The 14,053-nt window shown below is 39.4% G+C and overlaps 1 non-coding gene across 1 annotated transcript; it reads left to right on the top strand.

Moving 5' to 3' along the window:
* Positions 1–13,567: 13,567 nt before the first annotated feature.
* Positions 13,568–13,674, top strand: LOC123623733. Its single transcript, XR_006730011.1, has one exon. It is a non-coding gene; the product is annotated as a U6 spliceosomal RNA (small nuclear RNA).
* The last annotated feature ends 379 nt before the right edge of the window (positions 13,675–14,053 follow it).

The raw sequence follows: 14,053 nt of genomic DNA, 5'->3' as shown, positions 1-14,053 counted from the left end.
ATCCTGTCATATGTGACAATATGAATGAAACTTGAGGACATCATGCTCAGTTTAGAAAGTCAGTCACAGAAGGATAAATACTGCGTGCTGTCATTTATACGAGGTATCTAAAAAGAGTTAAACACATAGGTGCAAAGAGTAGAATGATGGTGGCCAGTGGCTGGGGGGAGGGTGTAGTAGGGTGTTTGCTATTTGACAGGTATAAAATTTCAGTTATGTATGATGATTAAGTTCTGGAGATCTCTGTACAATATTGTGCCTATAGTTAATAATCTATTTACACACTTAAAAATTTGTTAAATGGGTTGGTCTCATGTTAAATGTTGTTACCACAATCAAACAAAATTGGAGGCTGGATACACTATTTGTTCTTAAGAAAAGTGAAAATAAATGCCTCCATGAGAGTAATCATCTCTCCCGGCTCTGTGATGTCCTCATCAGTTTGTGTGACATCATAGTGACAAAAGCCATACCTAACACCAGTTGAACACTTCCCGTGTATGCCCAGCTCTGTACTAGGCACCCAGCTGACACGGCTCACATAATTTCAAAATGACCTTGTGGCATAGATATTATGAGATTTCTCATTTTTACAGATGAGGAAATGAAGGCTAAAAGGAGTCAAGCAACATACCCAAGCTGCCAAGCTAGCATTTCTAAAGCAACTCGTCTAATGCCAAAACCCCTGATTGTGTAAACCACACCCTGTCGCCTCATCACCATTAAAGCAAGGACTGAATCGACCCTTGATGCCAGCTCCCTTCCTCCCGCTCAGCTTTCTAATTGGGACGATAAAGAGATAGAGATTGAGTGTCAAGCGGGCACGCATTTAGCCTGGCTTGGGTTCTCCTCTGTCAAATGGCATCACACGGAAAATATGAGGTGTTGTCACACACATAATTGGCCACCCGGGAGGGAGCAGGAGAACGCTTTGCTTGTGTTGGAGTCCTGGACGCACTCTTTTGGATTCTCTTGGTAACTCTTTACCAGGAAGTATCTTGGGGACATTTTCTATTTCAGAGAGATTGCTGCTAAAATTATCTGGGTTAGGAATGTGACAGAATTCTGGCCCTGGAGCATTTGGTATGGAAAGAAACAACAGAGCTGATTATCTCTATTCAAGCTTAAATAAAACTGTATGAAGAGCTCAGCCGGATTCTTCCCCCTCCATCCCCACCTCACCTTTTACAAAAGACCACGATTCTTGGAACATCCATTAAAACTGGGCTTTTTTTCCCCCCTTCTCCTTTCTTTTTTTCCCCCTGTAAAAGGCCCTTGTAATCCCAGCTGTGTCTACGAGTCAGCATATGCCTCCCGATTCCTTCCCAAGTGTCTTGAGGCTAGAGAAACCCCAAACACATTTCCACCAAAATTTTAAAGTGTGTACATTTTCAGAAATGTAATCGGGATGATTAGGATTCATTTGTGCTTTGCTCATCAAAGATCTCTTTTGCAAGAGCCATTTGATGTCAAGTAAGTTGTTTCAGTCCTCTCCACACTCCCCCTTCCCAAGTCTTTTATCTTAGAACCAGGAAGTCACTTTTGCCAGCTGACTATGAACTAACTGTAACCACAAAAAGTTGGAGATTGGTTCAAAGCTCTGGATTCATGAGGCTTGAACATGTTTTAACCTTAGCAGAAGGTGTTCCTTACTCATTTGGGGGTAACGCGTCCACGGGGGCAGCTGTGTTATTAGGGACATGGCTGGTGGGTTGTCCTCGCAGTCTGAGGTTTACGTGAGGAGAGTAGCCTGGTTCGGGAGGTACCGCCCGGGGCTGGAAGAGGAGTTAGTTTCATTTTCCACTCAGATGCAGTTGTGGAAAGAGTCAGTCTCTCTGCTCTCTCTCCCTGTGTTCAGACATAAAAAGGATCACTGTTTGTTCTCTTCCACTAGAAGAAGAGCTAACCCATATGGAGTGTTTACTTTAAACACTCAAAATCTAGTCCATGATTTTCTCTTAGTTTCATCTCCTTCCATTGGAACCTTCTTTTTCCCTCAATCTTTATTCTTTCACAACAGAGAACAGCTCGAATTGGCTGAACATACCTTGTTGTTTTTTGTCTTCCTCGAAGCTTTTATACATGATGCACTTTTCATTCCCTTAAGTCTTCCTGAAGACAGCTCCATACTCCTCAGACTACTTCTTGTGTAAAGGCTTCCATTAAAATGGTGTCTATCTATCCCTATATTTATATCTAATCTATGTCTATATATTCTTTGACACCCCTGAAAAGAGTTTAACATTCCCCTGTTTATTTCACCTCCCTGTTTTATGTATTGGTGTTGGATAGCACTTTTCAAACTGATCCTAATATTCTATGAGTCTGTTTAGCCTTCCAGACCAGTGGGACACCATAGAACTGTCTGAAGTGATGGAAATGTTTGATATCTGCATTTTCTAACATGGTAGCCACTAGTCACATCTGGCTATCAAGCACTTGAAAAGTGGCCAGTACACCTGAGGAACTGAATTTTTAATTTTATTTAATTTTAATTCACTTATATTCAAATAGCTGCACGTGGCTAGTGAACACTGTATTGGACAGCACAGCTCATGACTGTGGTCTTCTTGAGGTACCTATTTCCTGTGCTTGGCGCAATGCCTGGCACATAGTAGGGGTTCAGTAAATATTTACTGAATTCAACTAATTTATATACTTAGGACAATAATCCTGTCAGGCAGATATTACCAAATCCAGGAATTTTATCATGTATATACAAAACCAGACGAAAAAAATGAAATGAAACAACGACTGAATGTGGCTCGGTGCAGTTAAGTGATGGAGTTAGGATATGAACCACAATCTGCTGAAAATAAATCCTCCGACCTTTCTGCTCCCACTGGCCGGGCTTTGGTACCTACAAGTATATTTGTATGTAAGTGGTTGCACATGTAAGATAGGAGGAGGCAACATTTTATAGAACAGCTAATTGTCTCCATACAATTAGGCATGCAAAGATTTGCTTGTATAAATGCCAATAGAAAGAAATAAAAAGAGGAAAGTTGGCACACTGCTTATATGTCTTTAGTATGGTGCACATATTTAAAGGATATATTGGCTAAATGGATCTCTTTTAAAAGAGAAGAAGTGCATCATAAAAGAAAAGTTACAATAGCCAACAAATTAGACAGCTGGTATGCAATTTGTGATTGTTAACTTTCAAACGTTGATAGCCTCAGAATTTGGCAGATGAAGATTAAAATGGTGGAGGTAATGCTGCCATCTCCTGGTGATCATTCACAGTTCACCAGTATTTCCGAATGTTAAAAGAAATTCCAGAAGCAGTGGGAATCACAGTTACCGATCCTTTTTATTTATCATTCCTTAACTTTACACATTAAAAGTGGTTCCAAAATTATTCTAAATTTGAAGAAGAAAACACCACCATGCTTCAAAGTTTCCTTTTCTGCAAATAAATATAACCATCTGGAGTTTTTCAACTCCTCCTCATTTAGCTGGACTGTGTGCCGAAACAATCTGATAACATTTTAGTTGGCTTTCCTCCGATTCGCGTTCTACCACTGACAAATGGTTGCATTAGGCTGCTTTCAGATGGGACTATACATGATCATGGACCCCGTTCAGGACTTGTAGATTTCCTTCCTCTGTGGATCAAATCTGCTTCTAGATCTCTGTCGAAGGCTGCACCTGAGGACATGTGGTTGGGCCAAACTTTGGGATTTTATGATTGCATTGAGTCAGATACTCCTAATCTAAAAAAAAACCTTAAAGAAAGTTACAGTCATAACCAGCTGGGACAGATGAACCAATACTGTCTGCCAGAGATGAGCAGTTGTGCTGCCATCTTGTTCAGCCATAAGTGCTCAAAAAGCAATATGGGACATGGGATTTTGATAGTCTATTAGTTGAGCTTTCTACAGAAGGGTCTAGACTTTACCTAGTGATTTCATAGTGAGAATCACATTGTGCATCCCTCTGTCTCAATATGTTTAGTCAGGGGTGGGAAACCTGTGGCCTTAAGGTCACATGTGGCCTTCTAAATTCTTAAGCGTGGCTTTTTGACTGAATCCAAATCTTACAGAACAAATCCTTTTATTAAAACTTTAGGGTTTGGGGAGTAAGGGAAGCAATATGAACCTTCAGAAGTAGATGAAGAAGAGAAAGAAGCATTTCTATTGTCTTTGGTTCATAGACTGTATGACATACAGATATGAGCTTCAAAGGACTTTTAGTGACAGTTGGTAGGAAGCCCACACCACTGTCATCAAACCTCTTCTCTCTTGCTGTTCCCCTTCCTATATGATCCAGCTGCCTCACTGGGTCATTGCTGAAGCTTCAATCACCTAATCAGTCTTTGATCTAAGAAGCTCTTTGGACATACCCTACTAGAGATGAATTACATTGACACATACTCATTCACTGGCCCAACTATTCATTCAACAGACATTATTGAATATGTTCAATCTGATAGGTTGCTAAGGACACAAAACAGAATGAGAAGTGGCCCCTGACATCAAAGAGTCCATTGCTTCATCTTATATATACCATGTATATATATTTAAAGAACTTTTACCGTGTCACCCCCTACTATGTTGAACACTTTAATCTATTATTCATTTGCTTAGAAATATTTACTCAGGGTCTGTGCTGTGTCAGGCATTGTTCTGGGCAAATGGTAGGTGGAGATGGTTTTTGGTCTCATAGATATTGTGGTTTATTGGGCAAGGCAGGCAAGTAAACAAGCAGTTATAATATGGCACGTGTAACTTTTGAAATTCATTTTGGCCACTCAGCATTTGCTTCACGTTTTATATTGAGAAATCCCTTTCCTTGTCAGTCTCAGATGGTGCAAAGACCTCCTCCCACTGTAAAAGCTAAATATGCGGGGTATTTCCCCCTAGCATCCCTTGCAGCTATAGCATGGGCATGTGGCACCAGCATGTGGCTGGTGTTTCTCACCAGACAACATCCTGCCAGACATTGAGTAGGGTCCTGGTGCCTCAAGGAAGAGACCAGGCACTTTATTGTCCTGATGGGGCTGTGATGGGGGTAGCCATTTCCTCATCAAAATCTCTCAGAAACACGGTTTTAGATATTTTTTCTGGTGTTTTCTTCAGCCTTCCCAGGGATGCCGGAGGCCCTTGTTACTCTTGTAGTAACTCCTTTTCTTTTGGTTCCGTATGAATCACTTCCTGTTGTTGAAACTAGGTACCTAGATGATGTGCACCATGACATGGAAAAGACCCAGGTCTGCTCCATCGGTGTGTGGACACCACAGCCTTCCTAGACCAAGTCACGTCTCTATTTGCATCTTAAAGACTAGTAGGAATTATCCAGGTGACAGGTGTTGGAAGAAGAGGGCTTAAAAACGGAAAGCCCAAGGCTTTCCTCTGAGGTCAGAATTCTTAGGCCTATTTTACATATGGGGAAACTTAGGTTCACAAGTTACACATCCAGGTCTGATTGCAGAGTCGCTGAGTCCAGACGCTGTGGCTGTCTTCCAATGGAGGCCTGGAAATATATTTATGCCAGTGCACACCAGTACTAATTCTGAAAAACTCCTTATTTTGATGTGTACTTATCAAAAAAAGTGTCTAACACATAAATGTAAAACATACTGATTTTATTATAACTAGAATACCCATTTATCTCCCATTGAGATTGAGAATGTAGAACACTCTGGACACCCCAGAAGATCCCCTGTGGCCTCCTTCCAATTAATGCCCCCTTTGCTCCCCAGAGGTAACCCCATGATGACTTCTAACACCATAGTTTTGTTGTACCTGGTTTTGAACTCTGTATAAAAGGAATAATATGGTACTAATTTTTATGTGTCTGGCTTCTTCAGCTCAACACGAACTTTGTAAAATTCATGTGTTTCATGTATAGCTTGTTCATTTGCATTGCTGTATAGTATTAATTATACAGATTTATTTATCTCTTTTATAGTTGAATGGACATTTGATTATTTTCAGTTTATGGCAACTCCAAATGACATTGCTAAGGACATTTTCATCCATGGGTTTTTTGCTGTATCATGTGTGATTAAACTTGTTGTACATACACCTAAGAGTGGAATTGCTAGGACACAGAACATACATTGTTCAACTTAAAAGATAATGACAGATAGTTTTCCAAAATTATGACACCAATTTAAGGGTCCAGCTGCAGTTTATGAAGGTTTCAGTTTCTCCACATCCTCTGCAACATTTGGTATGGTGACTCTTTTTAACTTCAGCCATTCTGGTGAGTATAGTGCTAGACCCTGGTGATTTTAATTTTCATTCCCTGATGACTAATGATGGTAAGCAACTTTTCACATGTTTATTGGCCAGTCCTCCAGTACTATTTATCAGATGGCCACTTATTGGCATATATTTTAGGGTTCAGTGCCTTAAGGATGAACGCATATGGTTTCCAAGGATAGTGTGTTCTTTTTTCAACTCTCCAAGTTCATGGTTTTTATTATTTTTTTTTAACATAGATACTCTCTAGATTTGTGGGGCTCTGTTCTTTCTCATAAAATGGCTCTCTTGGGGCAAACTTTCTATATGTGGAGTTGGTTCAATAAATGTGAAAAGACTGCGGGAATAGCCACTGAAAGCCCTTGGCTGGATCACTAATGGTCTCTTGGATGTTGATGGTGAACATTGGCCTAAACAATATTTGTATTTTCCCACACATTTACGGGGTAAAAGTCTCAATGGACATGTTACTGTGAATTTACGATGCTCTTTGAGGGGTTTGGGTTAGTTCTGTAATAAAAATTCTGGCATATGGAGACTTATGTCTGGTTCCCACATATTTAAGGCTAGAGAGCACATAGCTACATTTTCTTAAGGTCAGCTTACTGATGTCTCCAAAGATAAAAGGCACCTTCTGATTGAAGGCTTGCTCTGAAAATATTCTTGGCAAAGGATTTCCAAGTTCCATTCTCTTGAGATGATCAAACTGAGCTCTGTTTTGTCTGTTGTTTTGACAAACTCACTTTGGCAGGGACAAGGGTAGACTGCCAGCCTTTCTGCTTTAATTGCAAGATTTTATAATCAGAGGCAAGAAGACATTTGCAATCAATGAAAACATTCACTCAGAATACAGACTGAGGTACAAATAAACAACAGCAACCAATAATAGAAACTATAGCCTTGCTTTGGGTTTTGCCAAAAGTTGCTTAGGCGTAGAGGTTTTCAAGTCAGGTTAAGTCCATTACCCCTGTATTTTTAGCCTTAAATCATAGCAGGCTGATAAGAGTCTAGCCCGTTGTACCAATGTCACAATGCCCACAGTTCCCGGAAGATATAAACTATCTATAACCTTTTGAGTAAAACCCTTTGTATTAGCCAAGATTTCGGTTGTAAGCAACAGACACTGACTGAAGTTAGCCTAAGGAAAGGAGAATTTTTACAGAGAATATCAAGGGCGTATAGACTCAGAGGGAAGCTGGGGGGCCAGACTTGAGAAACGGGCCAGAATAAGAGAGCTGCAGAGGGCTGGACATCAAGGACCACCTCAACGGTCACGTGGCAGGAAGGCCAGACTGTTGTGATACTGGACCTATCTAAGTCTGTCTCCTGGGGAAGTGCATCTTGTGCAGAGACACATGGTGATGGGTCTTTGTTGGAGTTGCTTCATCTCACGGCAGCACCTGTGTGAGTAAATTCTCTTTGATTCCTACTGTTCCAAGGCTGGAGCTGTCCTGATTCCTGCCCTTTCCTGTGCATTGTTGGTATTGCTTCCTTGGATTTGGTTGAGTCACCCAGTATTCTTCCAATAAATGATTCCTATGGCTGTTAGCCAGAGTTTTCTCTTACATAAAACCAAAAACTCTGACAGAGTTGCTAATTATGGTAGATGTGGTCCAGACTTGTGTTCTTCCATGGGAAAGATGTGAGGGAGAAACACCTTTTTGCTTTTAGTAAGGCCAGAAGACTCATGCAGTTCAAATACAGATTCTGCAATTGGCCTATTTCATGTATTTATTGTATGATTCACTCCTTGCAGTCACACATGGAGACCCTGGAGAGCAGGTGGGTCCTCGAAAGATATGTGTTGAGTTAAGCAATAAATTATTATTGGTTTTGAAACTAGGGTCTCACAGCTCTCGGATTCCCAGGAAGTATGTAAGGGATTATGGAAAGACAGTGGAGACAGAGTTTCCTCTGCCACCACCTTTATCAGAGTCATCCTGCTTTGATTTGTTTTATATTTTGAAATTCCATTTCACATTTGTTCCTAAACCCATGCTCAATATTTCAAAATCACTACACTAAGCCATCATGCCATTCACACTTCATTTTAACTCATTTATTATTTTATTTAGAGAAGAGAAACTGATACATATGAGGTTCTTACTGAATTGCAGGCACTGGAACACACTTTTCACTGATGTAATTCCATTTTACCCTTACGGTCACTAACGTCAAGTCACCTGTTGGTTGATCAGTCATTCCTCACATTTATTCATAGTATTTTCTTTCTTCTTCCTCATAAGTTTTGCCATAAATTTATCTATTTCATTAGCTTCTCAAACAGCTGGTGTTGTGTTGGGTTGATCCTCAAGACTGTTTTTTTTTTTAATTTCTTAAGTTTTGTCTCATCTTTATTATTTCCTTTCTGCTGCTTGCTTGAATTTACTCTGTTATTCTTTTTTTCAGCTTTTTGAGCCGAACGCTTACCTCATTGGCCTTCAATTTTCCTTCTGTTTGATGTATGTTTTTCAGGTGATACATTCCTCTCCAAGTAGAACTTTTACTCAGTTATACATATGAGCGTTTTTGGTCAGTTATTTCTAAACATTTTTCATTTGCTTTCTTATTTTTACTAATGATTAACAGCAGAGTATTTTGAAATTTCCAAATGTATGTATTTGGAGGGATAACTGTCTGCTTTTATAGAGTTCTAATTTATATCACTCTTGGCAGAGAACAGTCTGTACAATCTACTAAATTCTTTGATATTTGTCAAGACTGCTTTGTTACTTCATGTATATTGGTGAATTTGAAAAAGCCTATGTTGCATGTTATACTGCTTTGGTTTACACTTTTTTGTATCATTATGTTTTACATATATCTCTTATAAACTATGAATTTTATTTTTCTAAATTGAAATCTGAGACCTCTACTTTTAACTGGAAGCTTTTATTCCTTTACATTGGTGTGATTACTAATATATTCAGATTTATTTCTATGACTTTCCTTTGAGCTTTCTCTTTGCCATGAGTTTTATTTATTTTTTTTCTTTCCTGGCTTCTGTTAGACTGGTTGAGAGTGTATAGGTTTACAGTAGAACGTATTTGTGCTCCATTCTCCATGTTGCTGGAACAAGAGGTCCCCTAACTTGAGCATGTGCCGGTGCATATGGCAGAGGTAGGGGAAGTGGCCCATCCCCAGTGGCACTCATATTTCTCTGTACAACCTTTCCAAGCTGCCACAGGAGAGTTATTTTGTTTAGTTGTTTCTTTGTTGGTTTGCCCATTCATTCATTCATTCATTCAATCATCTAATATTGACTAAGGGCCTGCTGTGTACCAGGTTGTGTACCAAGTGCTGGATGATCAATATTGGATAAAATAGATGAGGCTTCTGTCCTCACAAAGCTTACAGTCTAGGAGGGGAGATAGTAAATATATATGTGCATAATTTACAAATTTTATCATGAACTGTAAAGGAAATAATTTGGGTGCTGTTAGAGAAAACAATGGAATGGGGTTTACATCCAGTTTGGTGGCTTGGCTTTTGAGAAAGATAAATATAAGTTAAAGCATATGGCTGGGCATAGTGGCACATGCCTGTAGTCCCAGCCATCCAGGAGGCTGAGGTGGAAGGATCACTTGAGCCCAGGAGTTCAAGGCCAGCCTGAGCAACATAGTAAGACCCCACTTCCAAAATAAATAAATACATGAATAAAAATAAATTTTAACGAAAGCATATGCAGGGAAGGGGATATAGTAGAGTCTAATAATTGTCCCTTGCTGTATATTATTCCCTTCTTCCCTAGCAATACAATTCAAAATTTTAGCTGGGCATACAAACCACTCAGAATAAACATTTGTATCTTACAGCCTTCATTGTAGCTGGGTGGGACTGTGTGACTAGACTCTTGTCAATGAAATATAAATAGAAATGGTGTGTGCCACTTCTGGGAGGTGTCTTTAAGGTGAAGGTCATGACTTTGTTTTTTTCTTCTCCTTCCAGTGCCTAGAATGAAGCCATGACAGCTAAAACTGGAGGATTTATCTTGGATTATGATGTGAACTTGAGAACAGTGGCCATGAATAGTGGAACAATGAGGTAGTAGAAGTCTGAGTGACTGGAAAAGTAAAATCCCAGCCCAGTCCTGGATTACCTACCTAGAATTTTCCATGGAAAAGAGATATATTTCTACACATCAACTACTGTTATTAATACTTTGGTTTTTAGTTAACCTATATTTGAAATTGCATGGGCATTCCAGGCCCATGGAACAGAAGGTTGTAGGGTAGTAAATCTCAAACTTTAGTGTGCAAAAAAAAAAAAAAAAAAAGAAAATCACCTGGAGATCTGGTTAAAACACAAGCTTCTTGATCACACCCCTAGAAATTCTGATTCAGTAGGTCAGGGGTAGAACTTGAGAATTTGCATTTCCTATCACCTTCCAGATGATGCAGAAAGTCTTTGGACCACATTTTGAAACACATTGGTTTAGGGATCTGAGGCAGAGGAGTTGAGCACATTCAAGGAGCAGAAGTAAGGCTAGTTTTAGAGAACAGTGGGTGGCATGGGATAAGAATGGCAAGGCAGGCAGGGGCCAGATCATGATGGGCTTTGTGGACCAGAAAAAGAAATGGTATTTTTCTAATCATGGTGGAAAACCATTGAAGAATATTGAGCAGGGGAGTAATGAGATCTGATTCAACTTTTATGAGGTCACTCTCTACTACTCAGAGAATGGGCCACAAAGGATTAGGATGCTTTATCATCAGTCAAGGCCAGAGATGCTGGTAGCTTGGTCCAGGATCATGGCAATGGAAATGGATTAAAGATATATTTGGAAAGTAAGAATAACAAGCACCTTGCTGATGGGTTCAATGTGTGGAATAAAGAATGAGGAGAAACCAAGGATGATTCTCAGGTTTTGTCTTAAGCAAATGGGCGGAATCTTCACAAGATTGAGCAGATTCCTGAACAACAGACCACAAACCAGAATTAGGGATGGGATTCTACCACTCCCATTTGTGGCAAATGGCACTTTCTGAAGATGCCAATGGTTGGGATTACCCTTCCTCCCCAAGCTATTCACGGCAATTTCCCAACAGGCCTCTGGGGTGGGTCAGCCCCACCCACTTGACATCTCTTCCTAAGCACTTGTGCCTCTGATGTGGTTCAGAATTATTTTGTCTGTTTTCCAGTGATGATCTCTAGGGTTTTGCGTGTGTGTATGTGTGTGTGTGTGTGTGTGTGTGTGTGTGTACATGTGTGTTTATCCTCCTTTTGGCAAGGTGCACTATGAGTGTTCAGTCGCAGGGTACAATGAATTTGGGGGTATCTGGATGTCTTGGCCAATGGGTACAAATGGTTTGTTTTCTAGCACATTTCAATTATAATTTGCCTTATTATGGAATGACTTTTACAAGAAGAATCATTAAGCTTTCTTTGGCCTTAACTCCTATAATTTCTTGTTGCTCCTAGAATAATGTCTCAAATCCTTAACAAGGCCCTGTAGGGTCTGACTCTACCTGTTCCTCCAGTCTCATCTTGGCTATTCTTTTGCATTCTCTTTCCACTGTAGCTATATGGCTTTCTCTCAGTTTACCAACACAACTTGCTTTTTCCTGCCTTGAGGCCTTTGCACAAGCTATTCGCTATTTGCAGAAAGCCTTTCCCCTTGGTAACCTAGCCAGCCCCCACTTATTTAGGATCAAGCTTGAATAAATGATATTTCTTTGTGGATACTTTTCTGTGTCTCCCCCAATCCCTTTCCTGTATCCCTAGACTTGAATAGCCTTCCTTATTAAATGCTCTTGAGGATTCCTGAACAGTTATTTTGCTAATTTACCTTAATTTAATTACCTGTAGTTACTTGTTGATTATTTGTCTTCTCTAGTGGACTATAAATGTTATGAGGGCAGGGACTGAGTCTGCTCAATTCCCCTGTGTACATGCCCAGTGCTTACCCTGCTTCTTGGTATACAGTAGGTGCTCAGTAAATACTGGTTGATTTCAACAGTTGGGATACATTTATTCTTTCACTCTAGGAAGACCCATCATAGGCTTTTAACAGTTTAGATTATTTGCAACTTCAAACTCATATGCACTGATCTTATTTATATACTTGTGCATTTGGTGGGCAATGTAACACAGCTTCCCAAATTTCCATAATGCTGTTTTTTGTCTTTTATTACCATTAACTTCCAACTTAGATTTGCCTTTTAAACAACTCTATCTGCATGCAAAATATTTCTCTGGTTTGTTCTTTAATCAAGACAGGGTTCTGTTATGTTTAAAATTTCTTTCTCTTATTCCTATTTCTCTTTCCCTTAATCAGGAGTGATTTGGGACCTTACTTTGGATTTTTCTCCACAGTCAAAACACTGTCAGCTCCCAAATACTGTTCCCTACTTCGAAAGAACAAGAAGGAGCATTCTCTACAAGATACCCACCCATCCCATGGTTCTTCTTCAGCTCCCTAGATTAAAGTTAACTGCTTCTATCTTCAGATTGTAAAATTCCTCTAGCTGGGAGGTTTTCTGCTCTGTGTACTTTTATGACATTTTGTAAGCATTAATGATATGCTGCAGCATTTTGTAGAGTACTATAACAGAGAATTATATATTAGAGAAAAATTAAGGCCATCAAGCCTATAATCAGGCCTCAGGAGAACTGCTGAGTATCCCAAATGCGTTTTGGATTTCTATAAAATTGGGCTTGACATTTATATGAGGTTCCAAATTGTTTTTATCTCTCTCATCTTGATGATCACCCCAACTCATGTACTCTGGTTTTCCATTTTGCAGGAGAAATCAGGAAAAAAACAAAATCTACAGATCAAGTCAGAATTGGTAAAGCCAAGAATAGACTTTGCTTTCTTGGTCTATTTATAAAGTGAAAAGAAATACCTTTAGTTGCCAAATCTTCCAAAATCTTTGACACAATTAAAATGTAAATATCAACTAATACCTCACACTGGTAACAAAGAAAGAGCTAAAAGAAGTTAATTTTTTAAATGGCTACTAAGTGACAAATCCTCGGATTGGCCCTTTATTGCTATTTTTATTCCTGCTCACAACATTCCTGAAGAAGAGAGATCATCTCCAGGTGGAAGGTGAGAAAACAGGCTCAGAAATCTGGTAACTTGTTCCAGGTCTTATAGTTAGAAAACTGGGAGGCTGAGATTAAACCTGGATCTGAATGGTTTGTCATTTGTCTTCTTGCGAAGACATGAGTGATTCAGACCAGGTGTCTGCCCCCTTGGAGTTTAAATTCTGGTGGGGGAGGGGGAGGTAAACACATTGACAAGCTGGTTCCCCAGGGCTGGGTGCTGGGAAAAATATAAAATGCGACAAAGCCAAAATGACTGTGGGGTTGGATGGGAAGGCTATTTCATATTTATTTTAAAAATCATTTAAGTGCTTGCTTCGGCAGCACATATACTAAAATTGGAATGATACAGAGAAGATTAGCATGGCCCCTGAGCAAGGATGACACGCAAATTTGTGAAGTGTTCCATATTTAAAAAATAAAAAAATAAAAAGAAATCATTTAATTTTTTTTTGTTATGCAAGAATTTGAATATACAAAGTGGTGAAAGCAGAAAAAGGAATCCCCATGTAACCATAGCCTCCTTCACCAATGTCAACACATGGCCAATCTCATTTCTTCTATATCCCCCTCAACTCTGTTTGATTATTTCATTTATAAAAATTTCAATAAGTACTTCCAAAAGATAACTATCTTTTTCTTTTTATACAAAATCACACCACCATGATTACAGCTAAAGACAAGGAATTAATTTGTGGTATTAATTTAGATTTTAGGGTTGAGGAAAGGCCTATCAGAAGGGTATGTTTTGATAAGATCTGAGTGACAAAAGGCACCAGCCATGAGAATATTTG

Source organism: Lemur catta, chromosome 18, assembly GCF_020740605.2.
Source record: "Lemur catta isolate mLemCat1 chromosome 18, mLemCat1.pri, whole genome shotgun sequence".
Lineage (NCBI taxonomy): Eukaryota > Metazoa > Chordata > Mammalia > Primates > Lemuridae > Lemur > Lemur catta.
This window is presented reverse-complemented; position numbering and strand designations above follow the sequence as displayed.